The sequence below is a fragment of the Vulpes vulpes genome, chromosome 5, assembly GCF_048418805.1.
Source record: "Vulpes vulpes isolate BD-2025 chromosome 5, VulVul3, whole genome shotgun sequence".
Classification (NCBI taxonomy): Eukaryota; Metazoa; Chordata; class Mammalia; order Carnivora; family Canidae; genus Vulpes; species Vulpes vulpes.
Window position 1 is genome coordinate 4,584,241 of NC_132784.1, and position 25,104 is coordinate 4,609,344.

The window sequence follows — 25,104 nt, forward strand, 5'->3', positions numbered from 1 at the left end:
GGGAAAGGTTGTTTTTTTTTTCCCAGAAATATTATGTTTATTCTGAGGGAGAGCAGAGTTTGGGGCACCAGGAAGCCCCCTACATGGCATCTCTCGGGGCCACAGAGGATCCTCTATCAGACAGAGAAATCAGGCCCCAAGAGATGTGTCACACAGTGGAAGAAGGGTAAGCAGATGGTCTGCTTTTTCATCCCTATAGGCTTCCCCTGGCTATACTTAAAGTTTGGGGTTTATGGCTGCAGGCCCAGGGCCCATCCACTTCTCTCCCAGCAACTCCATCCGATCAGAGCCAAATAGCATGTGGGTTTGGCCATCCAGTTGGGCCACAGTGACTGGCAGCCCAAAGGCCCTATATTTGCCGGCTGCCTCAGTGTTCTCCTTGAGCTCGTTTTTCACCTTTGGTGTTACGATCTTTTCCAGAAGTCCCTGGGCTTGTTCTGTAGACATGCCGGCCTTCTCTGCAGCGGCTAAGATGCTCTGAGGTTCTGTGATGTCTTCATCCCGTGACCAGACACGCATCCATAGTTCCCTGGACACTTCCTCCAGCATCTCTGGGTGTTTCATGGTCACGGCAGTGAGGAATCTCATGGCTGATAAACTTCCTTTATCAAGGATCACAAAGAAGAAATCCTTGGGGAACTGCATGGGAACCTGGACATGCTGTCCTCGGAGTCTAATGTCATTTTTCAGGTATTGGGCTTTGCGGGGAAGCAGAGCTGGCAGCTGCTTTCTGCTGTCTTTCATGATCCCTGCAATGAGGCTGGGGCGCAACTGCAGGCTGATGTTCCAGATGTTCTTATACCGGCACAGGACCTCGAAGCCCAGCCAGGATTAGGGGGACAGTACATCATAGAAGAGCTCTAGGGTACGCGGCAGGGACCCCTGCTACAGTGGCACCGGGTTCGTTGCCCCAGGGTGCAGCCGGGAAAAGGGTTTTAGAAAAAAGGTTGCAGGAGAACATGGCTTAAACACACTTCTGTATGAAAATACAAGTATAAATTTATATTTACTCCTTTATTTCATTCTGTATCATTAATAATGATGGTAAGGGTAGTCTGTAGTTGTAATAATTATAGCAAATTCTTACACTGTGCTTACTGTGTACCCGGCTCGGTTCTAAAGGCTTTACCTGAACTTATTCATGCACATGTCTTGGTACACAGTTATTATTATTGTTGTTGTTGCTCAGGTGGACTTGCTCAGGAGCCCGTGTTCTTAAGCACTACACCATGCACCTCCAGCAAGGCTCCTGCATGAATGCTCTCTAGAGCCATCTCCTCCCTTCCCTGATAGGACAAATGAGCAGCCAGCTGTGAGCTTATGGTAAGTGTGCGTCTCCTAAGCTTCTCAGTTCTCCAATCCCCTATGCAGTCCGTTATGAGTAGACATAGCATTCCCACAGAGTCTCAGCTTGTAGCCGTGGTTTAAGAAATGCTCAGTTTATGGCTCGCTCCTCCCTTAGATTCCCTAACAGAAGTAAATCATCCTAATAGATATGAGAAAAAAAAAAGGTGCAGATAAATGGGCATATGGTCTAAAAGAGTCAGTGTACAGAGAAACCCCTGCCAGCTAGGGAACATCAGTGATTTTCTCTTCATTTGCCATCATTCCTGTTCAACCCAGCAGGAAGGCAAAGCAGCACATTAATATTTGCAGTAGGACTCAGAAGTAAAAAAAAAATGACTTTTGAGTCTTCTATGTGATAAGTCTTTGATTTCTTCAGAAAGGTGGTAGCAGAGTAATTCACAAGCAGTGGAGAATAAGTCTTTTTAGTATTGCCTTCCCTTGATTTATACACTCTGATACCAAAGGGTATCAGGATATATTTTTTGGATATAACCAAAAAAAGAATTGCAGCCATCTCCTGACCAAACCTTCCACTTACTGTTACTTAACCTCAGCTAGGGAATTTTTAGTGTGGGAAGAAAATCACAGTTAGCAATTGTTGATGGCAAATAGCCGGCCTTACGGTGGAAAGTCAATAGATCCAAAGTGAAATTTAAATGGAATTTAGAATTTGGTGTAGGCCTGAGGCTAACTATGTAGGGATTCCTGTGCTCTCAGCCCATTGTCATACAGTGAGTAAAGCCTTGTGCCTTGTGGGGTCAGACAGACCAAAGTGTGAGATGGGTCTCTACCACATGATTTCCTGGTAGTGTTGCCTTGAGCCAAATTTTTTAACATCTCAGTTCCTGTATCTAAGAAAGGGAAATAATTGGCTACCTAGTTCATAGATTTCTAAAGGAATTGAATACAGTGATGCAAAAAACATTACAAGTCAGTACCAAGCAGTTGTTCCCCAAATGTCATTGAATATTACTATTATCATTATTTTTTATAGCCCATTGTAGAATTAACTATCACATCTCTGTAGATTTATTTTTTTAATTATCAAAGTGCTTATTGAATATGTTCTTTCACCAGCATCTTAGTTTACATTTCTGAAATATTTTAGAATTGAGTACTGGTGTCCAAGCAAGGATGCTGCAAAGTGAGAGTGTCGACTCTCAGTTGCTACGAAATCATGATTAGTGTAGAAGAACTGACTTTGCCTCTCTATAAAGGACAAAGGAGCCTGCATATTTTAGTTGGATAAATAGTTTATCCAAAATTACAACTTTGAAATTAGCTGTATATATGTCCTGCCACCAAATGTTTCTCAAGGGTCATCAAATAAAGAATAAAAGCATAAATAAAATAGCGCCTGATCTCCTCAATCATTTTGCTCTTGGTCTTCTCATGGTGAAAAGTAAGTAAATATTCCTCACCGAAGACTCTAGTCCTTCCAACCATGCAGAGGCTTCCTAACAATTTTGTTTGTTGGGATAAAAATCTTTGGGCAGCCCGGGTGGCTCAGCAGTTTAATACTTGCCTTCAGTCCAGGGCATGAACCTGGGGACCCGGGATCAAGTCCTCACGTCAGGCTCCCTGCATGGAGCCTGCTTCTCCCTCTGCCTGTGTCTCTGCCTCCCTCCCTGTGTGTCTCTCATGAATAAATAAATAAAATCTTTAAAAAAAAAAAAAAAAAAAAAAAGAACTTCAGATAGCCCAGGTGGCTCAGCAGTTTAGCTCCACCTTCAGCCCAGGGCCTGATCCTGGGGACCAAGGATTGAGTCCCAAGTCGGGCTCTCTGTGAGGAGCCTGCTTCTCCCTCTGCCTATGTCTCTGCCTCTCTCTCTGTGTCTCTCATGAATTAATAAATACATAAAATATTAAAAAAAAAACTTCAACCAATGGCAGTCTGTGGTTTCCTATTTTTCTGCCTTAGGGATCTTTCAAAGAATTCTTCCTCCTACCTATTTATGTTTTTAAGCTGCTAACCCCTTGGTGTAGGCTTTTTTCCTTTTTTTTTTTCTGACAAATGGGGACCCAGTAACTCCCCCTTTTCCATCTTATGCCTGCTTCTTTCCATTCAATCAGCAGAAGTGAAGCTTTGGAAAGCTGTGTGCATCCAGAATTCTCCTCTTGGCCTCTCTCCTTTCCCTTCAGCTAATGAAGATGTTAGCTTCATCAGGCTTGCCTAAAAATGGTGGGTTTTGGTATAGGATCCTTTCTTCTACGAAAATCTGGCAAGTGATTTAACATTGGCTGGGGCTTTGGGATACCTGATTCTCAGAACAAATTCCACCAATTAGTCACCGAATACAATGGCACTGTGTCCTCCACATACCTAGCATTTCCCTTGATTGTAACAAGTACTTCCTGGAGAGGACACAGAAAGTAAAAACAATGTCTCTCTACAGATGTAGAATTTAGGGATCAGAGGAATGGATGACTTTTCTTAAATGGAAGAGGGAAAGGGTAGCTAGACCAGAACCTTCCAGTTCAGCACTGTTATGTGGGATTGGGTTCAAAACCTCTGCCTACTGCCAGGTAAAATTATCATCCTGTGCCCAGGCTCCAAAGTCTCTATTGCCATGCACTGCCTGGCTTCACAATGGAAGCAGCTTCACTGTTGTCACCGAGAGAAAAAAAAAAAAGTCTTTTTCAGCTTCAGATTAGAAGCAATTAACAATAGCAGATTAGGAGATCTAAAAGACTAGGTACCTCAAGGAGAGTTACTCATTAAGTAAAGAATGATCAGAAAATTGAGATGCGCCATGATAGCCAGTTCCTTAGACTCAAGGTGAACAGAGAGGAAAATCATGCTAAGCTTCATCCGGAGTCATCTGCACTTCACTGCACCCTGCAGATGCAGAACGGCCAAGCCTTCCACACCCCTGACTGTTCCAAGACTCTCACGTGATTTCAGAGAGTCTCTGAGAGTTAGTTCCAGGTCTTCCTGAATATGTCCTTTTTGGCTGCTGTATGGCATCTGACACTTATCTCTCCTTCCAGTAAAATAGTCACTTTCATTGATGTCACTCATGAAGGCTTTATAGCTACTTCCTACCAAAGGATGTGGCGGTAGACCATGCTGCTACCACACCGAGGTCACCTGGCTGAGGACCAGTGCACAGCTGCTGCCTCCCACCACACAATACGTGAACACATACACACACTCACACACACACACACACACACATACCTTGGGTTGTCACAGTCACCATACCAAGAATGCTGCCCTGTGCTCGCTTCTTGTGTATATCTTAATTTTTGCATAAAACTGCCTTATTATCCTTAACCGTCTTCCTTCCAGAAGTTTGGACAAGACTTTGTTCAGGTGGGAAGGGAGTCGCTAAGAAGGCCAATCTCTGTGACAGTTTTCTAAAATTCTCTGTATCCCGTAATCTGCGTACCTTCGGCAGTGTGGGTCTTATTCATGCTTTTCCTTCTCTGGACATTTTCTTACTTATGTACTTCCCCTAGACCACCAACTAAAGACTGTAAGACAATTAATTGGGTTGTGCCCAGCAGTCACATCTATACCACTGTTTATCAGAGTTGGGAGCGAAATCCCACCTGAACTGAGCGAGTAAGAGCCTTTCCCTGGAAATATGAACCCATACCAAGAAGGTCCAGTCGAAGACTGAGCTTCTCACACGGAGCAGACATGGAAAATCCTGACTATAGAACACAACACTCTTCTGCCCTGGGAGTGAGCAGTGGAGAAGGCTGGTTTATAGACCGAGAGGAGCGGAAACGGTTTACAGACAGAAGCATCCAAGACACACAGAAGGAGAACCTGGAGACTTGTGAGTTCTGGTGCTTGTTTTGTGACTCTGGCTGCATTCTTGCACCATTCTTGGAACCAGAGTTCCAAGAGACACCCATAACCCAGAGGGAAATGTTTCATAAAATTAGATGAATATCCTTAAGCTACTATCAGTTTATTCAAATTCAGAAAATAAGCAGCACTTGAAAAATTCTTACAAAATTAAGTATATGTTTCCATAGATAATAGATAAAAATATAAATCTATCGTGCATCTGTATCCATATACAGCAAAGAATATTTAAGCCCTTGATGCTAAATATAAGTAATGAAAATGTTTAAATACTCTGTCCTTTAAGTTGTTATTAAGTTGTTTCTATTTGTCTGGTTCAAAATACCATTTATCTTTTTAATTTTCTTTAACTGAAGGATAAATAGCTGTAAATGGAAGGAAAGTTGCTTTCTTGGAACTCACTAATATACTCTCTCTGGTACTTGTTCTATTTCCTCCAAAGCATCTTTTTTTTTTAATAAATTAATTTTTATTGGTGTTCAATTTACCAACATACAGAAAAACACCCAGTGCTCATCCCGTCAAGTGTCCCCCTCAGTGCCCGTCACCCATTCCCCCCACCCCCCGCCCTCCTCCCCTTCCACCACCCCTCTCCTAACTCTGGGAAATGAACTAGGGGTGGTGCAAAGCACCACTTTTATGTCAATCTTTGGCCTACTTAGATCACTTGCCATTACCTGGTCTGAATTTAGAACCTTTCCTTCACACCTCACTTCTCACAGATACATGCTTGGAGGGCCTCATGGTCCCACGCTGCACTTATCTGGCCTGGTTTTCCAGCCTTGATAACTGTATCCCTCTTATCAGTGGATGCCACCCTCATTTCTTGACAGGGATAGTTTCTCTCTGTCTTTGAATGTCTCTCATGATCTACTTTCTCAGACCTGTGACTTCAGTTTGGAACTGTGACATTTGTGATGTCCTGAGCCTACACTGATTCATGTAAGTAACTGACTCTGTAATGAATAGTTACCAGTAGTGAGAGGGACAGGCATCCACCATAATGGGCCATCCTAAAGTGAGATAATTTTTCAATTTTGGGAAACCAATTCATTTGCAGTTTCAGAGTACAATTTTATATGTTTTAGTTTCTAGTTTGTGAGAGTTGAAGTCAAGATTTCTTTTTTTTTTTAAGATTTTATTTATTTATTCATGAGCGAGAAAAGCAGAGGCAAGAAGCAGACAGAGGGAGAAGCAGGCTCCTCACAGGGAGCCCAATGCGGGACTTGATCCTCAGACCCCGCGTCACTCCCTGAGCCAAAGGTAGACGCGCAACCACTGAGCCACCCAGGCGTCCCGGAAGTCAAGATTTCTACCTCAAATAAAATAACCAATTATAAAAGTAACAATTTATATAGTGGGGAAAATTGTGAGCATGTGCCCTGGACCAAGTCAGCTACTTGTTCTGACACATAATTGAGGACATAGTAGTCTGTCCAACATTGGGAATAGATCACTCTATTAAGGTATACCAATGGCCCAAACAGTATATTTCTTAAGATTTTTTACTTTGACTCTAAGGAGATTTGTTACTTTACCTTTTAAATTTTCCAAAATTATTTATTTACTTATTTATAATCGAAGTATAGTTGGCACACAATGTTACATTAGTTTCAGGTGTACAGCATAGTGATTCGACAACTCTATATGTTATCCTATGGCCACCACAAGCGTAGCTTGTCCCCACATAATGGTTACAATATCATGGACTAATTTCCTATGCTATACTTTTCATCCTGTTGACCTACTCATTCCACTGCTAGAAGCCTGCACCTCTCACTCCCTTTCACCCATTTTGTTCATCCCCCATCCTTATCCCTCTGACAGCCATCAGTTTGTTCTCTGTATTTATAAATCTGTTTCTGCTTTTTGTTTGTTCTGATTTTTTTTTTACTTTAAAACTTAAAGCACTTTTAAGGTGCAATTCCTCTGTACCATAAATTCCCACACCTGTGCAGCAGCCAATGGAAACAAAGCAACATCTGAGCTTCAGAAGCTCCAGGGAATTAGGGAAGCATAAAATCTCATTATTGTTTAGTCTGTTCTCTCTTCCTGACAGAAGGGCCCACCCCATGCTGCCCTTGTCTGCTCAAAGTGCTGTTCTGTGGCCACCTGTGGCTCCTTCCAGAGTATCCTTTGCATGTTCCTGTTTCTCATCTCCTCTCTGCCTGAGTCATCTTAGCACCATTTCTGTGTGTTCCTGGAAGTATCTCAGTTTGCCTTAGGTGCATTCCTTGCTCCAGACCACCTATAGGCCCCCGCCCAAGGCTGATGGCTCCTATTTGTTCCTTTTGACACAGGCAGAGGGAGAAGCAGGCTCCATGCCGGGAGCCCGATGGGGGACTCAATCCCAGGACTCCAGGATCATGCCCTGGGCCAAAGGCAGGCACAAAACCGCTGAGCCACCCAGGGATCCCCCCTTTTGACTTTTTAACTTCCAGAACCAACTGTGTCACTCCAGGAGGGCAATTCTGTGAAAGCTATATAGGGTCTCCACTACCTTCCCGTTTTTGTAAGTTTTTCCACCTTGAACAAGAGTCAGAGAAAAGCCATTTGATTTTCCAATCATGCTTCATGGAGTTTCAAGATATAACAAAAGTGCCTCAGAATAGAAGAGGACTCTGAACACATTAGCCTCAGAGCCCCTCATCTGTATCCACCAGAGAAATTCTTCTTTTTAAATTTGTTTTTATGTAGATCTCCTTGCAATGATTTGGGTGAAATGTATGAAATACTGTTAAAAAGTAAAATCCTTGCTCTAGGGGGAAAAGTTGGTTCTTTATAATATTAAGTTTAATATCTTTGTTTATGAGACCTCTTTAGATGCTGTAGGATGAAGTACTGCATGTGTAGGTAATTAGAGCACATAGGGGTTTCTTTTTCATTGATATACTTAGGAATATGGAAATCAGGAGAAGGAATATGGAAATCAGGAGAAGTAAGGAATATTTTCTTTTTACACCAAAAACTTCATGTTGTTTATAAATGCATGGTGAGGCACATAATAACCTTCAGTCTAGGTGGTCAAATTTCTGGTAAATGTCACGTTTCTCATTTGGATGTGAGGGAATACACAAAATAAACAGTATCCTTTGCTCGGCATAAAAGGTAAGTGAAAATAAAATTCAGGGTTAATTGCAACCATAGCCCACATGCAGAATTCACACAAAAATCAGGCTGCATTTTGTCTGAACAAAGGATTACTATAAATCCCCCCCAAAATATCTAATATTTGTAATTGGTGTAGGCTAAATGTCTTAAGAGTCGAATAATTACTTACCTTTTTTGCATTTTTCAATTTTATTTACTTCTGGCTCACTCTTTAATAATGATAAAACTCTGCCTTGTCCTCTTATACTGTCTTATCCTTGACTCTTTACAGACACTTGCCACCACATAATCCAGGGGCTGACAAGAAACAGCAGTAGTATCTGAGGTTTCTGTTTAAGTCTGGATCCTATAATTACAAACATATTCTATAAATTATTCGAATGTACATGATGTTTAAAAGTACATGTGCACTGTTACTAACTTGTAGCTACACATTTCCTTAAGTCGGAGGAGTCATTGGAAAGAATAGGGTCACAGAGCTCGGGCTGAATGAGCAGAGTGGGGAAAGTCCTGGCTTCGTTATTAACTGTGAGACCTGAAATCCAACACAGGGGAGAATTTTTTCAAAGGTAAAATATACTATGTGATGATTAGACAGAGTCACATAGAGAGGCTGGTCACAAAGTTGTTTCCTTAACCAATTTTTATAGATCTCTATTAGGTCCCAGCTCTTGTCCAGGGAACTGAGACTACAACACTGAATGCAGCAAACAGAAATACCTGCTTTGAGAGAGCTTATCCCGTGAGAGGGCAGAGCAGACCGCACACATGAGGTGAACAAGTGCTATGTTGTCAACTGGCTGGTGGGAAATGCTAAGGAGAAAACTGAAGCAAGGGAAGCAGATAGAAAGTGTTCGAAGGAATTGTGGCTTTAGCTTGTGTTGTCAGATAAAGCCTTACTAATAAAGTGATGTTTATGGAAAGGCCTGAAGGAGGTGAGACAGTGAACCCTGTGGACATCTGTGGGAGGGACATGCAGGAAGAGAAACAGAAAACACACAGCTCCTGAGGCAGAAGTGTGCCCGGAGGCTCCGAGTCCAGCTAGGAGGTCATGAGTGTGACTCACAATGTGTGCGAGGGAGCGCATCTATAGGGCCTTGCAGGTCCCTGGAGGGACTCTGGCATTTACTCTCAGGGCATAGGGAGCTATTGGCAGCAGGTGGGATGCTCTTAAGATTAATCCAGTGAGAGACGAACTGAGACGTTGGCAAAGGACGTAATTAGGAGATGAAGAGATGTATCAGGAGCTTCTCACACAAAAATGAATGAGGGGAAGCGTGTAGGGAATGCAGGAGGTTGGCCCGAAATGAGTGCCCACCTGGAGAAGGAAATGGCAGACCCCTGGCCCAGCTCCAGACCTTCCTGAACGTGGGAGTGTGCCAGGGGGATGCGGTGACAATAGCACCAGCCCTTTAACTGAAGCTTACTAGCGAGGGGTCCTTACACGGTATAATGTGGAACCTAACTCAGCTTGGAGGACACGGCAATCCTAAATAACGACTTGTACTTAAGCAGGTATTGAGATAGCTGGGAACAATTCTGTCATCTCACTGAGGAATGCACATGATTTGTTGAAAGCTGTGATTTATCTTTACTTCCCCATCCTTTTAAATTTGGTTATTAGAAAAACATAAGAAGAAAGCCATAAAAGAATTTCTTTTTAAAATGTAATATCTCTTAAGTAATTTTTTTTTAAAATTCATGCTTTCCAGGGAAATGTGTGGCCTTCTCCATTTAGTTGATGAATACAGCTAAAACTGAATTACATAGGTATGAAGATGGCCATTCAAGAGGTTGAATAATACACGCTTTTCACATATAATCAGATATATATGGTGTATACTTGCTTTTTTTTCATATGTACTTTATTAGTTTTCCTATTGCTGCTGCAAAGTTACTGCAAATATGGAGGCCAAAATAACATTTATTCTGCGACAGATCTGGAGGTCAGAAGTCCAAAATCAGTTTTATTGGGAAAGGCAAGGCACTAGCAGGGAGATCTGTCTCCTTTGCCTTTCCTAACTTCTGTAAGCTGCCTACCTTCCTTGGCTCTTGACTCCTTCCTCACATCATTCTAACCTATCCATCTCCTTCTTCCTCTTCCACAGTAAAATCTCCCTCTGTTTCCCTCTAAGATATAATAATCATCACACTTTGGGCCCATCCAGAATAATTTCTGTATCCCCAAATCCTTAAAATTCTCACATCTGCAAAGTACTTTCCCATATAAAACAATGACAGCTTTGACGGATGATATAGATATCCTTATGACACCACTATTCACATACTATATCACTTTATGAATTATAAAGGCCGTTTATTGTAATATAGAAGCATATAATTTAAGAACAGAAATAGCTCACTTTTAATTCCTACTTCACCATTTAATAATTACTTGATCTTGGGAACATCCTGACTTTCATTAAGCCTTGGACTTCCACCCTGTAAAATGGACATAATGCTTTGCAGAATTATTGAATGTAAGAAAGGATATTTATTGTAGCATCCATTGATTAAGTACTTAATATGTCTTTGTGCTGGCTCCTGAAAAAAATAAATAATACAGACACATCCTCAGCTTTACAGAAAGCAGGACAGAGTCATAAGACAAACTTGAAATAAGCAAAAGCACTGAGCAGTGATGGATGCCAGGACAGGGGAACAGATGCCATCATGTTAGGATAGACTGTGTATCATCCAAAAAACAAAGCAAAAAAAACCAAAACAAAAATGAGCAACAAAAAATCTTTGAAAACTGAGGTTGGCTCCTAAGAGGGGTGACTCCAAAACAAAACCTGGAACATGAGAAGGAGTGGGCAAGTCAGGAAAGAAGGGTAAGGATCTTTCAGGCAGAAAGGTCTAGGACACATTAAAAAAGGGGAGGTACTTAATAAATTTAAAATATAATTTCTGTAGGAGTATATTATGGAATTAAAAAGATATAGTAAAAGAGGAGCCTAAAAATTAAGCAGGATGAACTGAAACAGGCCAGGTAAGTCATGTTGGAGGTTGAGCCTCTGAAGCACAGACAGAACTAACATTTTCAAGGCCTGGTGGTGACAGTATCGCAACGGTGCCACAGGAAAGACCCCTAGACGGCACCTTCCTGGAGGCAAGAAGGGCACAGCAGGGCATGCCCTAGGAGTCACAATGCCTTGAACATAGGAACTGATGATTGGTTTATGGAAAAGTAGAGGAACTGTGTTGGTGTTAAAGAGTTAGAATAGATAGGACTTGAGGTATGTAAAGGATGGGGGATAAGAAGTAATTAAGATGAGGTCAAGTTTCTCTCCCGGGTGAATGTTGGCAATAAATTCTGAGACAGACAACAAGAGATACGGATGAGAGGGAGCGTGTGTGGAGGGAGGGGATGGGTAGTGGACCATCCGTTTTGGGTATGTTGGAGATTGAGATGCTGCTCGAAGTAGCTGGGTGTGAGCAGAGTCTTTAAAAGGTGTCAATATCATATTGAGGTAGAAAGGCTGTGATCTGCACTGCCCAGCGTGCATGTGTAGATTAGGGCAGCTAGAGGGATGTACCAGGTAACTCGTCACCAGAAGAGGTGATATGTGGACTCTGGAATGGGGGAGAAGCCAGGCAAAGATAAAACAGTGGGAACAGCATTTCAATGAGAAACATCACATGCGACCCCAACTACAGATATTTAAAAGAGTCTGATTCCTTTCATATAGTTTGTGAACTAGAGAAGTCTCAGGGACACACTGAAAAAAATAAAAACCTTCCTAATGTGAGGTTCATGGGTACCGGAGATGTGAAAAGAGGGATGTGGAAGTAGTTAATCCCAACATAAAGTATAGCAGAGAGTCACGCAGCTCAAATGAACTATCTTTTTATCTGTCTAGGCTTTTTCACTGTGTCGAACACACACGCACACACATACACCCGAGATACTATCTGTTAACGGACTGGGATTCCTCTGGAGTCTTTGCTCTTTTTTTTTTCCCCCCCAACATGAGGCTGTGCTCTTGTTAGGCTGACCCTGGTCTGCAGGATGAGGGAGAAGCAGAGCAGGATGGACAGAGATGGCACAAGAGCCTGTGTTTGTGCAGCGTTGAATCAGGAGCATCCAAAGTGAACCTTACTGACTTGATTGAAATGGGATGATGGATTGCCCTGCACTTGACTGTTATGACGGCTGTAAAGCTCAAATCAGCTCCTAAATGGTCAATTACCGCTGGGGCACATAAACAGAGGCAGGCAGGGAGTGGAGGATTCAATTTCCTTGAGCTATGTTGCCTGTTTTTCATTATGCCCACCCTAATTTATTTGGAGCCTTGGGCTTGAGCATTTGGTTCTTCTTGATTTTCATGCCTAAATGACATTTTCCTAGTTCCCAGCTCACCTTCTGTCCTTTGTCAGCTTCTAATGGGCTCTGCTGTGACCATGAACAGCCTGGGGTGCTGGCGTGAGCCTATGGGCTCCGGAGTATATTCAGTTTGGTTAATTCCCATAAATATGTTTTAAGTAATTATCTGAGCAAGAAACATGAGCACCTACTGTGGGAACTGACCACCAGGCACATGAAAATCAGTAGCTCAATAACATCAGCCTCCAGTCAAACTTGATAAAAAATGCCAGTCTCTCTCCCTCTCGTGAAGCCAACAAACATGTGCCAGTGAAGCCTTTGCTGCTACTGTCTTACAAAACAACTAAACAAAAAAATCACTTCAGAAAATCATTTCTTTCTGCAGTTGAAAAAGCAAGGGCACTTGCTGCCACCTCCCTCTAGACTCCTTTAGCTACAAAGAACATGTCAAGAGAGTCCAGTCAATCTTTTCATACTAGAAAAAAATTACCACTAAGCAACTGACTTGACTGCAGCTTTCAGAAAGAACGTGTCATAGTTAAAGCCCAGAATGAAACAAACTGGTTAGATACATCACTGCTCCTGAGCCTAATTTCCCAGCTAGGTGAAGACCAGGTATGTTTGTAGTAGTAAGAAGAACATGAGAGCTGAAAGTTACCATTTAGTAATCATACACTATTTTTACACCAAAAACAACCAATTTTTAATTTTCAAACTAAAGTTTAAGATGATAAAATAAAAATAAATTATCCAAGACCATACATCAGGGCTAAATTTTGAAAGCAGGTCTCTTAGGGGCAGCATCTGCACACTCCAGTAGGTCCTTGATCTTTCAGTAGATGCATTGAGCAGAGCCTACTTTGGATTCATACAGTTTTCTCATTGCTCATTCTTGTCTTTTCTGCCATTTAATCATGGCATGTCCTGTACTCTTGAGATAGGGCACATAGAGGGGGAGACATTAGTTTTGCAATCAGCTATACTTGATTTCACGTCCAGATCTTGCCATGCACTCTAGCCTCAGTTTCTCCATTAATATAATGGCATATGGTCACCTATTTAAAAAGTTCCATAAGGAGCAGAGCATATTGAGTTGCTCTTGTTCCCTGAGAAAATGAGGACATTTATTTCTATATATGCATTCCACGGTGTCCTTGTACCTTAAAGTAGCCTCTTATTCATCTTTTTTCCCCCCATCAGAATATGTTTTTACATAATTGACATGAGTAACTTACTGTAAAGTCAGGTCATTGAGTTGATGATAAGAAGCTCATTATCTTACTCCTCAGACAGACCATTCTATCTCTGAATGTGTCTGTTAGAAATCAAATCATTTTATGTAGTTGAAACACTCAGTATTAAAACTTCTATTTGGCCAAGTTGTCTCTCTCTTCCCATGACCTGTTTAAAAACACTTTTAATGCCACTCTAAGTATGAACTACTCCAGGCTAAACATGGCAAGTTTCTGCAGCCACTGCACTTCAAAATGATATGTACATCTGTTGTTTTTCTTTTTCTTCTTTCTTTCTTTCTTTCTTTCTTTCTTTCTTTCTTTCTTTCTTTCTTTCTTTCTTTCTCTTCTTTCTTTCTTTCTTTCTTTCTTTCTTTCTTTCTTTCTTCTTTCTTTTTGAAAAAAATTTGAGTGGACTTACACATAGAAAGAATAATATAATAAATATTCATCATAACCATCACCCAGTAGATGAGATTCTAGAGTGAAGAGTCTTCAATAAGGAGGGTAATTTGGGTGAAATAGGTAAATTTCCAGCAGCATATGGTAAAAAGTTCACCAACAGTGGTGGCATGAGTTGTAAATCTGCTTCATTTTCCTTCATTTTTTAGAATATATTTGTGACCTGCCTGAGGACAAGGATTGTGTAATTTATCACAGTATCCCCAAACCCTGGCACTATGGGAAGAAAAAGAAAGAGCAGGAGACAAATTGGGAGAGATAGAAAAAAATTTAAAAGACAGGGAGAGTAGCGGGATCCCTGCGTGGCGCAGCGGTTTGGCGCCTGCCTTTGGCCCAGGGCGCGATCCTGGGGACCAGGGATCGAATCCCACATCAGGGTCCCGGTGCATGGAGCCTGCTTCTCCCTCTGCCTGTGTCTCTGCCTCTCTCTCTCTCTGTGACTATCATAAATAAATAAAAAATTAAAAAATTAAAAAAAAAAAGACAGGGAGAGAGAAAGGGTAAGTAGAGGGAGAAGAGGAAGGAAAGAGATTGATGGAAAAAAAGGAAAATGATTTCAGGAATAGGAATCTATGATGGTTTTGAGGGTTTGATGTACTGTTATCAGTTTGATTTTCCAGGGAAATTATGATATATTAATTATAGCAAATATTTGCATTTAGCTTTAAAATTTGTAAAGTTATTTGGTACAATAATCACATTTTATATTATGATAACAAATAATAAAATTAACAATTCCCCCGGCCAGATTGTGCCAGAAGAAAGATAAAGATCTCCAATTGGGGATATTTGTCATTTCAGTGATAAAGCAAGTATTTGAAGAAAATCTAAAACTATAGTCTTGGTCCTTTGAGATAAATTAAACCACTATGAACTATGATCTATGAACTTTCTCCCAAAATATAACAAAGAAATATATAATACTGGATTTACAATTAGAACTTTGTTTAGCATTGTGTTTATTTATTTATGGACAAGGACTCACATGGGGATTAAAAAAAAAAAAACCTAAATGTAAGAAAGGGAAGACTTTTAAGTATTCTTAAGTTAACATTAAGAATTTCTGTAAGACTTCAGTCAAACCCCAAACCAACTTAACTGTGGTTACTCTACTGACCCCCAATGATGCAACTTATCAGAAGCTAATATTCCTGCTAAATTGTTGGAGATAACACAGAGCTGTCTGGTGACGTGAATTTACATATGGATAAAATGCAACCAGTCTTCTTAATTTCCCTGAGGATGTAAACTTGGTCAAATACTATGAATAAAAAGTCACTTTTTATTCAAAAAGCAACACCAAGTTCTTCCAGCAAACACACACGTTTAGGAGAAGCGCTGTAGTGTAAAATTAATTTTATCCTTTTTTATAGCAATCTATTTAGTAACATATTCTCTGATATATTGAGTCTGTCATATTGAGCTGGTGATTTGAAATAGAACCTCCTTCCCCCTGCACACACATGCAAATGGGTCATTATTAGAAGTTATACCTTGGAAGTTCTTTGTGTTTAAGTTTCTATTCCTCTATTATTTTTAAATTATGAAGTGTCTACAGTATGTCATGTATTTGGATGAGGTGCTTTACATATATTAACAAGTTAAATGCTCTTCATAATTTGTAAATACTCCTCTTTGAGAGCTAAGTGATGACTGTGATTCCAATCAAAACAAAGCGAACTTTTTTATTTTATGCAACTTCCTTATGCTCTAAGTTGAAGGCAGTTGAATAAGTCATCTATAGTCCCCAAACTATGTGAAGACAATAATGACAATTGATATAAATGAGGTCGTGTGATGGACCCCTTAGAGTTCTGTCTGTCCCAACTGTGCTTCCTTTCCTGCCCAAATGTGATACCTGAAAGCACACCATTGAAATCAAGCTGTCTTTCAGGTTATATACAGAATGCTCTTAAAAATAAATGCATTTTCTGGAAATAGTATAAAGCATTTTTTTTTTTTTGTTTTTAGGTGAAAATAATACGTATGAGAGATGTATGCAATATGTCATTACCTGATGGATGATATATAACAATATATTTTGGTATATATTACTAGTATTTTACTTTAAAAAAAGGATGAAGGTTACAGAAGATCTGTATCTAATAAAAGTCACATTACATTCATGAGGGAATCAGAAGTCAACCCTTTGATGATTTCTTAAGATTTCTTATCTTAAGATAACAGTCAACTATTTCAAAATTGATCAAGAGTAAAACTTTACAGGCTCTTCCTCACACACATGGTAGACTTCAAATTCCCTGACATGACATAGATCTTTTCTTCTTTTTTTTTTTCCATTTCTTTCCTTATCCGTCCAGCATCATTTCTCATAGTCCCTCTTTATTACCTTATTTTAAACTCAACTTCACAGTCATGCTAAACATAAAAAAGTGGCAGTCAGATTACATTTCTATTACATATAAAATAGCCATTTGTTTTTTCTTTCAGAATGTAGAAAATAATACCATGGAAACTTGGGTCCCCAAGAAGGAAGAGGGAGGGTGACGTAGGTTGTTCCTGACTTCAGTTCCCCTCACAAGAAGACCAACTTTCAACTATCCATAAAAAGACACATGAAGATCCCAGAACACCGGGATGAGGCTGAAGCACCCCCTTGGACCAAGATGAAAAATAACTACATTATAAGGTAAAAAAAAAATGGTTACACTCTGACCACATTGTTTCTCCACCAGGCTAGCACAGGATTCCACTAAGAGGACTCCCAGGGCCTCTGAGAAAAAGAGGCCAGTGAGAAAAAGAGTCCAAAATGGGAAAAGGAGTCCAAGGTGGACATCTAGCTCCCATAGCATTGTGGGTCACTTCCTGGGGTTGTGTGACTTCCCACTCAAATCTTGCTCCACAGAGATTTTGGGAAAATTCTGCTTGGCTTGAACCCTGGAGATCAGATTGTAATTGAAAAGGGGATTGGGGTTTTCACTAATCAGTCCTCAGATCTTGGCAAACTGAGTTCTTCCTCACAATGGCACCCAGGTAGAGACCCAGCTATTTGCAGAGCCAAGCCAGTGACCCTGTCTGGCCAGGAAATACGGCACATAGTTCTGCTTTACTCAGGACCCTAAACAATGAGCCTTGCCAGCCCCAGGGACTGTTTAGCCACACTGCACAGCAAAGAAAGGTAATTTGTAACCCCATCTACTGCCAAATACTCCATCCAGCTCTGCTGCTTTATCAGGAAACCCAACTAAAACACCTGGAAAGCTGCATAGACCATCCTACCACTCAACTGACAGTATCACTTGAACAAAGAGCCCAGCCAGTGCTCTGCCTGTCTGCAAAGCTCAACTGGTGATCCTGTCTGGCTAGCAAAAGTCATTTTCTGATTTGGATCCACAATGAGCCATGCCAGCCTTAGAGCCTGTTGTGCCACCCAACATACACATGAAATCAAGTTCATAGCCCACCTCACCTTAACTAAATACAGTTCTCAGCTATGCCTGACCAGGAAAACTAACAAGTGTACAGAACCAGGGAAGCTATGTAGCCCATCCTATAGCTGTGCTTATGGTGGAATCTGTACAGAGAGCTCAGCTAGTGGCTGTCCATTTACAGAGCCAAAACAGGCAAGAGACTTTTGTGGACAGCTCTGATAGATTTGGATCTACAGTGATTTAGCTATAACAGCTTAACAGAACAACTTTAGAGCCCGTTCAGTGGTTTCACTCAGGTAGGGAAACAAATTTTCAGTCCTTCCCAGCGAATGAGAAATAGCACTCTGTCCTACTTAACTAGGAAACCTGACCAGAGAATTCAGGTGACCATAGCGCCTGTGCTACAACTGGACATGATAAGGAACCAGTTCAACAGTACTATCCAACAGTTTTCAGCCAGCTGCACCTCCAGGTATCAATTTTCCTTTACATTTATATATGTTAGAGATTACATTTTTACAATAGTTTAAAAAAAAATCATTTCTTCCAGTAACCATTCAGATTGTAAGAAAAGAGTTCATAAATTTACATTTGCCCTTGTAATATGTGAACATGTTGCCCTCCATGTACACATCTTCAACAATTTTTATCAAAAAATGTGTTAGCCTTATTACTACTCCTTTGCTATATTATACTGGAATTCAAAACTAATGTAATAAACTAATGTAATAAAACAAGCAAAAGAAATAAAACCTGTACAGATTGGGAAGTAAAAAATAAAATTGTTTTTATTAGCAGGTGATACAATGGTCTATGTAGAAGATATGAAAGAATCAAAATAACAACAAAACTCCAGAAACTAATAATAAATTATGGGTAGGTTACAGAATACAAGTTTAATATACAAAAGTCAATCACTTTCCAGTGTACCAACAATGAATAAGTGGAATTTGAAATTAAAAACACAATACCATTTAAATTGACTCCTCCAAAATTAAATACTTAGGTATAAATCTAACAAAATATGTGTGAGATTTATATGAGGAAATTTACAAAATTCTGATAAAAAATAATTTAAAAAGAACTAAATAAATAGAGTATTCCATGTTCATGGATACAGAGACTCATTATTGTCAAGATGTCAACTCTTCCCAGTTTAAGCTAGAGAGTCAATGCAATCCCAGTCAATATCCCAGCACGTTATTTTGTGGATAGTAAAATAATTCTAAAATATCTGCAAAGAGGCAAACAATTTTTTTTTTAAATAGCCAACACTATAGGAAGAAAAAGAATTACGAATTCGGCCTGAGATTTAAAGAGAGACCAGCTGGAACGCTCCAGTGAGAAGAGTTCGCGCTTCTATCGAGGTAGGAAGACGGGGAAAAAGAAATAAAGACACAAAAGGCCTCCGAGGGGGAGGGGCCCCGCGAGGAGCCGGGCTGAGGCCGGGGCGAGTGTCCCCAGGACAGGAGAGCCCCGTCCCGGAGGAGCAGGAGCTGCACCGACCTTCCCGGGCGGAAAGGGGCCCGCAGGGAGCTGGAGCAGGACCCAGGAGGGCGGGGATGCCCTCGGGCTCCCTGGGACAGTAACAGAGGAACCGCGCCCCGGGGAGATGCTCCGAGCTCCCTAAGGGCTGCAGCGCTCGGCGGGACCCGGAGCAGCTCGGAGGGGCTCGGGCGGCGGCTCCGCGGAGGGGGCTGCGGGGCGGGAGCGCGAATCCAACAGCGCAGGCCCCGGAGCACAGGGCGCCGGGACACAGCCCAGGATCCGGCCTCCCCCGGGACAGGCAGAGGCCGGGAGGGCCCAGGACAGCGAGGACGCTCCTGCCTGGAACTGAGCAGATCAGCGGCCCCGCCCGGGAGCCCCCAGGCCCTGCAGACGGAGAGCCCCGGAGCTACTGCGGGAGCTGACTCCAGGGCTGCAGAGCTGCCCCCGCCACTGGGGTTGTTCCTGGGGCCTCACGGGGTGAACACCCCCCACTGAGCCTCACAGTGGCCTCACCAGATAAACAGCTTAAATATCTTTCACTGAGCCCGGCACCAGGCAGGGGGCTGAGCAGCTCCCCCAAGTGCTGACACCTGAGAATCAGCACAGCAGGCCCCTCCCCCAGAAGACCAGCTAGACGGACCAGTTCCAAGGGAAGTCAAGGGACTTAAAGTATACAGAATCGGAAGATACTGCCCCGTGGTTTTTTGTTTTTGTTTTTGTTTTGTTTTGTGCTCTTTTTTCTTTCTTTCTTCTTGATTTCTGATTGCTTCCCCCACCCCCACCCCTTTTTTTCTCCTTTCTTTCTTTTTCTTTCTCTTTTTCTTCTCTTTTCCCCCTTTTTTTTCTTCTTTCTCTTTTTTCTTTTTCTTTTTTCTTTCCTTCTCTCTCTTTTTCTCCTTTTCCCAATACAACTTGTTTTTGGCCACTCTGCACTGAGTAAAATGACTAGAAAGAAAACCTCACCTCAAAAGAAAGAATCAGAAACAGTCCTCTCTCCCACAGAGTTACAAAATCTGGATTACAATTCAATGTCAGAAAGCCAATTCAGAAGCACCATTATACAGCTACTGGTGGCTCTAGAAAAAAGCATAAAGGACTCAAGAGACTTCATGACTGCAGAATTTAGATCTAATCAGGCAGAAATTAAAAATCAATTGAATGAGATGCAATCCAAACTAGAAGTCCTCACGACGAGGCTTGACGAGGTGGAAGAACGAGTGAGTGACATAGAAGACAAGCTGATGGCAAAGAGGGAAACTGAGGAAAAAAGAGACAGGCAATTAAAAGACCATGAGGATAGATTAAGGGAAATTAAGTGACAGCCTGAGGAAGAAAAATGTATGTTTAATTGGGGTTCCCGAGGGCGCGGAAAGGGACAGAGGGCCAGAATATGTATTTGAACAAATCAGAGCCGAAAGCTTTCCTAATCTGGGAAGGAAAAGAAGCATTCAGATCCAGGAAATAGAGAGATCCACCCCTAAAATCAATAAAAACCGTTCAACACCAACTCGATATTTAAGAGTGAAGCTTCCAAATTCCAAAGATAAAGAGAAGATCCTTAAAGCAGCAAGAGACAAGAAATCCCTAAATTATATGGGGATGAATATCAGATTAACAGCAGACCCCTCCACAGAGACCTGGCAGGCCAGAAAGGGCTGGAAGGATATATTCAGGGTCCTAAATGAGAAGAACATGCAGCCAAGAATACTTTATCCAGCAAGGCTCTCATTCAGAATGGAAGGACAGATAAAGAGCTTCCAAGACAGGCAGGAACTGAAAGAATATGTGACCTCCAAACCAGCTCTGCAAGAAATTTTAAAGGGGACTCTTAAAATTCCCCTTTAAAAAGAAGTCCAATGGAACAATCCACAAAAACAAGGACTGAATAGTATCATGATGACCCTAAACTCATATCTTTCAATAGTAACTCTGAACGTGAACAGGCTTAATGACCCCATAAAAAGGCACAGGGTCTCAGACTGGATAAAAAAGCAGGACCCATCTATTTGCTGTCTACAAGAGACTCATTTTAAACAGAAGGACACCTACAGCCTGAAAATAAAAGGTTGAAGAACCATTTACCATTCAAATGGTCCTCAAAAGAAAGCAGGGGGAGCCATCCTTATATCAGATAAACTAAAATTTACCCCCAAAACTGTAGTGAGAGATGAAGAGGGACACTATATCATATTTAAAGGATCTATCCAACAAGAGGACTTAGCAATCATCAATATATATGCCCCGAATATGGGAGCTGCCAAATATATCAATCAATTAATAACCAAAGTTAAGACATACTTAGATAATAATACACTTATACTTGGTGACTTCAATCCAGTGCTTTCTACACTCGATAGGTCTTCTAAGCACAACATCTCCAAAGAAATGAGAGCTTTAAATGATACACAGGAACAGATGCATTTCACAGATATCTACAGAAGTTTATGTCCAAATGCAAATGAATACATATTCTTCTCAAGTGCACATGGAACTTTCTCCAGAATAGACCACATACTGGGTCACAAATCAGGTCTGAACCTATACCAAAGGATTGGGATCATCCCCTGCATATTCTCAGACCATTATGCCTTGAAATTAGAACTAAATCACAACAAGAAGTTTGGAAGGACCTCAAACACATGGAGATTAAGGACCATCCTGCTAAAAGATGAAAGGGTCAACCAGGAAATTAAGGAAGAATTAAAAAGATTCATAGAATGAGGATGAAGATACAACCGTTCAAAATCTTTGGGATGCAGCAAAAGCAGTCCTAAGGGGGAAATACATCACAATACAAGCATCCATCCAAAAACTGGAAAGAACTCAAATACAAAAGCTAACCTTACACCTAAAAGAGCTAGAGAAAAAACAGCAAATAGATCCTACACCCAGCAGAAGAAGAGAGTTAATAAAGATTCGAGCAGAACTCAACGAAATCGAGACCAGAAAAACTGTGGAACAGAACCACGAGTTGGTTCTTTGAAAGAATTAATAAGGTAGATAAACCATTAGCCAGCCTTATTAAAAAGAAGAGAGAGAAGACTCAAATTAATAAAATCATGAATGAGAAAGGAGAGATCACTACCAACACCAAGGAAATACAAACGATTTTAAAAATATATTATGAACAGCTCTACGCCAATAAATTAGGCAATCTAGAAGAAATGGACGCATTCCTTGAAAGCCACAAACTACCAAAACTGGAACAGGAAGAAATAGAAAACCTGAACAGGCCAATAACCAGGGAGGAAATTGAAGCAGTCATCAAAAACCTCCCAAGACACAAGAGTCCAGGGCCAGATGGCTTCCCAGGGGAATTCTATCAAACGTTTAAAGAAGAAATCATACCTATTCTACTAAAGCTGTTTGGAAAGATAGAAAGAGATGGAGTACTTCCAAATTCGTTCTATGAGGCCAGCATCACCTTAATTCCAAAACCAAAGACCCCACCAAAAAGGAGAATTATAGACCAATATCGCTGATGAACATGGATGCAAAAATTCTCAACACGATACTAGCCAATAAGATACAACAATACATTAAGAAGATTATTCATCATGACCTAGTAGGATTTATCCCCGGGATGCAAGGCTGGTTCAACATTCGTAAAGCAATCATATGATTAATCATATCAGCAAGAGAAAAAACAAGAACCATATGACCCTTTCAATAGATGCACAGAAAGCATTTGACAAAATATAGCATCCATTCCTGATCAAAACTCTTCAGAGTGGGGATCCCTGGGTGGCGCAGCGGTTTAGCGCCTGCCTTTGGCCCAGGGCGCGATCCTGGAGACCTGGGATTGAATCCCACGTCGGGCTCCCGGTGCATGGAGCCTGCTTCTCCCTCTGCCTGTGTCTCTGCCTCTCTCTCTATCTCTCTGTGACTATCATAAATAAATACAAAAAAAAAAAATTTAAAAAAAAATAAATCTTTAAAAAAAAAAAAAAACTCTTCAGAGTGTAGAGATAGAGGGAACATTTCTCAACATCTTAAAAGCCATCTGCGAAAAGCCCACAGCAAATATCTTTCTCAATGGGGAAGCACTGGGAGCCTTTCCCCTAAGATCAGGAACAAGACAGGGATGTCCACTCTCACCACTGCTGTTCAACATAGTACTGGAAGTCCTCGCCTCAGCAATCAGACAACAAAAAGACATTAAAGGCATTCAAATTGGCAAAGAAGAAGTCAAACTCTCCCTCTTCGCCGATGACATGATACTCTACATAGAAAACCCAAAAGCCTCCACCCCAAGATTGCTAGAACTCATACAGCAATTTGGCAGCGTGGCAGGATACAAAATCAATGCCCAGAAATCAGTGGCATTTCTATACACTAACAATGAGACTGAAGATAGAGAAATTAAGGAGTCAATCCCATTTACAATTGCACCCAAAAGCATAAGATACCTAGGAATAAACCTAACCAAAGAGATAAAGGATCTATACCCTGAAACTTATAGAACACTTCTGAAAGAAATTGAGGAAGACACAAAGAGATGGAAACATACTCCATGCACATGGATTGGCAGAATTAATATTGAGAAAATGTCAATGTTACCCAGGGCAATTTACACGTTTAATGCAATCCCTATCAAAATACCATGGAGTTTCTTCCAAGAGTTGGAACAAATTATTTTAAGATTTGTGTGGAATCAGAAAAGACCCCGAATAGCCAGGGGATTTTTAAAAAAGAAAACCATATCAGGGGGCATCACAATGCCAGATTTCAGGTTGTACTACAAAGCTGTGGTCATCAAGACAGTGTGGTACTGGCACAAAAACAGACACATAGATCAATGGAACAGAATAGAAAATCCAGAAGTGGACCCCGAACTTTATGGTCAACTAATATTCAATAAAGGAGGAAAAACTATCCACTGGAAGAAAGACAGTCTCTTCAATAGATGGTGCTGGGAAAATTGGACATCCACATGCAGCAGAATGAAACTAGACCACTCTCTTGCACCAGACACAAAGATAAACTCAAAATGGATGAAAGATCTAAATGCGAGACAAGAGTCCATCAAAATCCTAGAGGAGAACACAGGCAACACCCTTTTTGAACTCGGCCACAGTAACTTCTTGCAAGATACATCCACGAAAGCAAGAGAAACAAAAGCAAAAATGAGCTATTGGGACTTCACCAAGATAAGAAGCTTTTGCACAGCAAAGGATACAGTCAACAAAACTAAAAGACAACCTACAGGGATCCCTGGGTGGCGCAGTGGTTTGGCGCTTGCCTTTGGCCCAGGGCGCGATCCTGGAGACCTGGGATCGAATCCCACATCGGGCTCCCGGTGCATGGAGCCTGCTTCTCCCTCTGCCTGTGTCTCTGCCTCTCTCTCTCTCTCTGTGACTATCATAAATAAATAAAAATTTAAAAAAAATTTTAAAGAAAATAAAAGACAACCTACAGAATGGGAGAAGATGTTTGCAAATGACGTATCAGATAAAGGGCTAGTTTCCAAGATCTATAAAGAACTTATTAAACTCAACACCAAAGAAACAAACAATCCAATCATGAAATGGGCAAAAGACATGAAGAGAAATCTCACAGAGGAAGACACAGACATGGCCAACATGCACATGAGAAAATGCTCCGCATCACTTGCCATCAAGGAAATACAAATCAAAACCTCAATGAGATCCCACCTCACCCCAGTGAGAATGGGGAAAATTAACAAGGCAGGAAACCACAAATGTTGGAGAGGATGTGGGGAAAGGGGAACCCTCTTGCACTGTTGGTGGGAATGTGAACTGGTGCAGCCACTCTGGAAAACCCTGTGGAGGTTCCTCAAAGAGTTAAAAATAGACCTGCCCTACGACCCAGCAATTGCCCTGCTGGGGATTTACCCCAAAGATACAGATGCAATGAAACGTTGGGACACCTGCACCCCGATGTTTCTAGCAGCAATGTCCACAA

General features: G+C 41.3%; 1 pseudogene; it reads right to left on the reverse strand.

Annotated features, from left to right (window-relative positions):
* Nucleotides 1-216: 216 nt before the first annotated feature.
* LOC112932738 (glutathione S-transferase kappa 1 pseudogene) lies at nucleotides 217-4,369 on the reverse strand (annotated as a pseudogene).
* Between the last annotated feature and the right edge of the window lie 20,735 nt (nucleotides 4,370-25,104).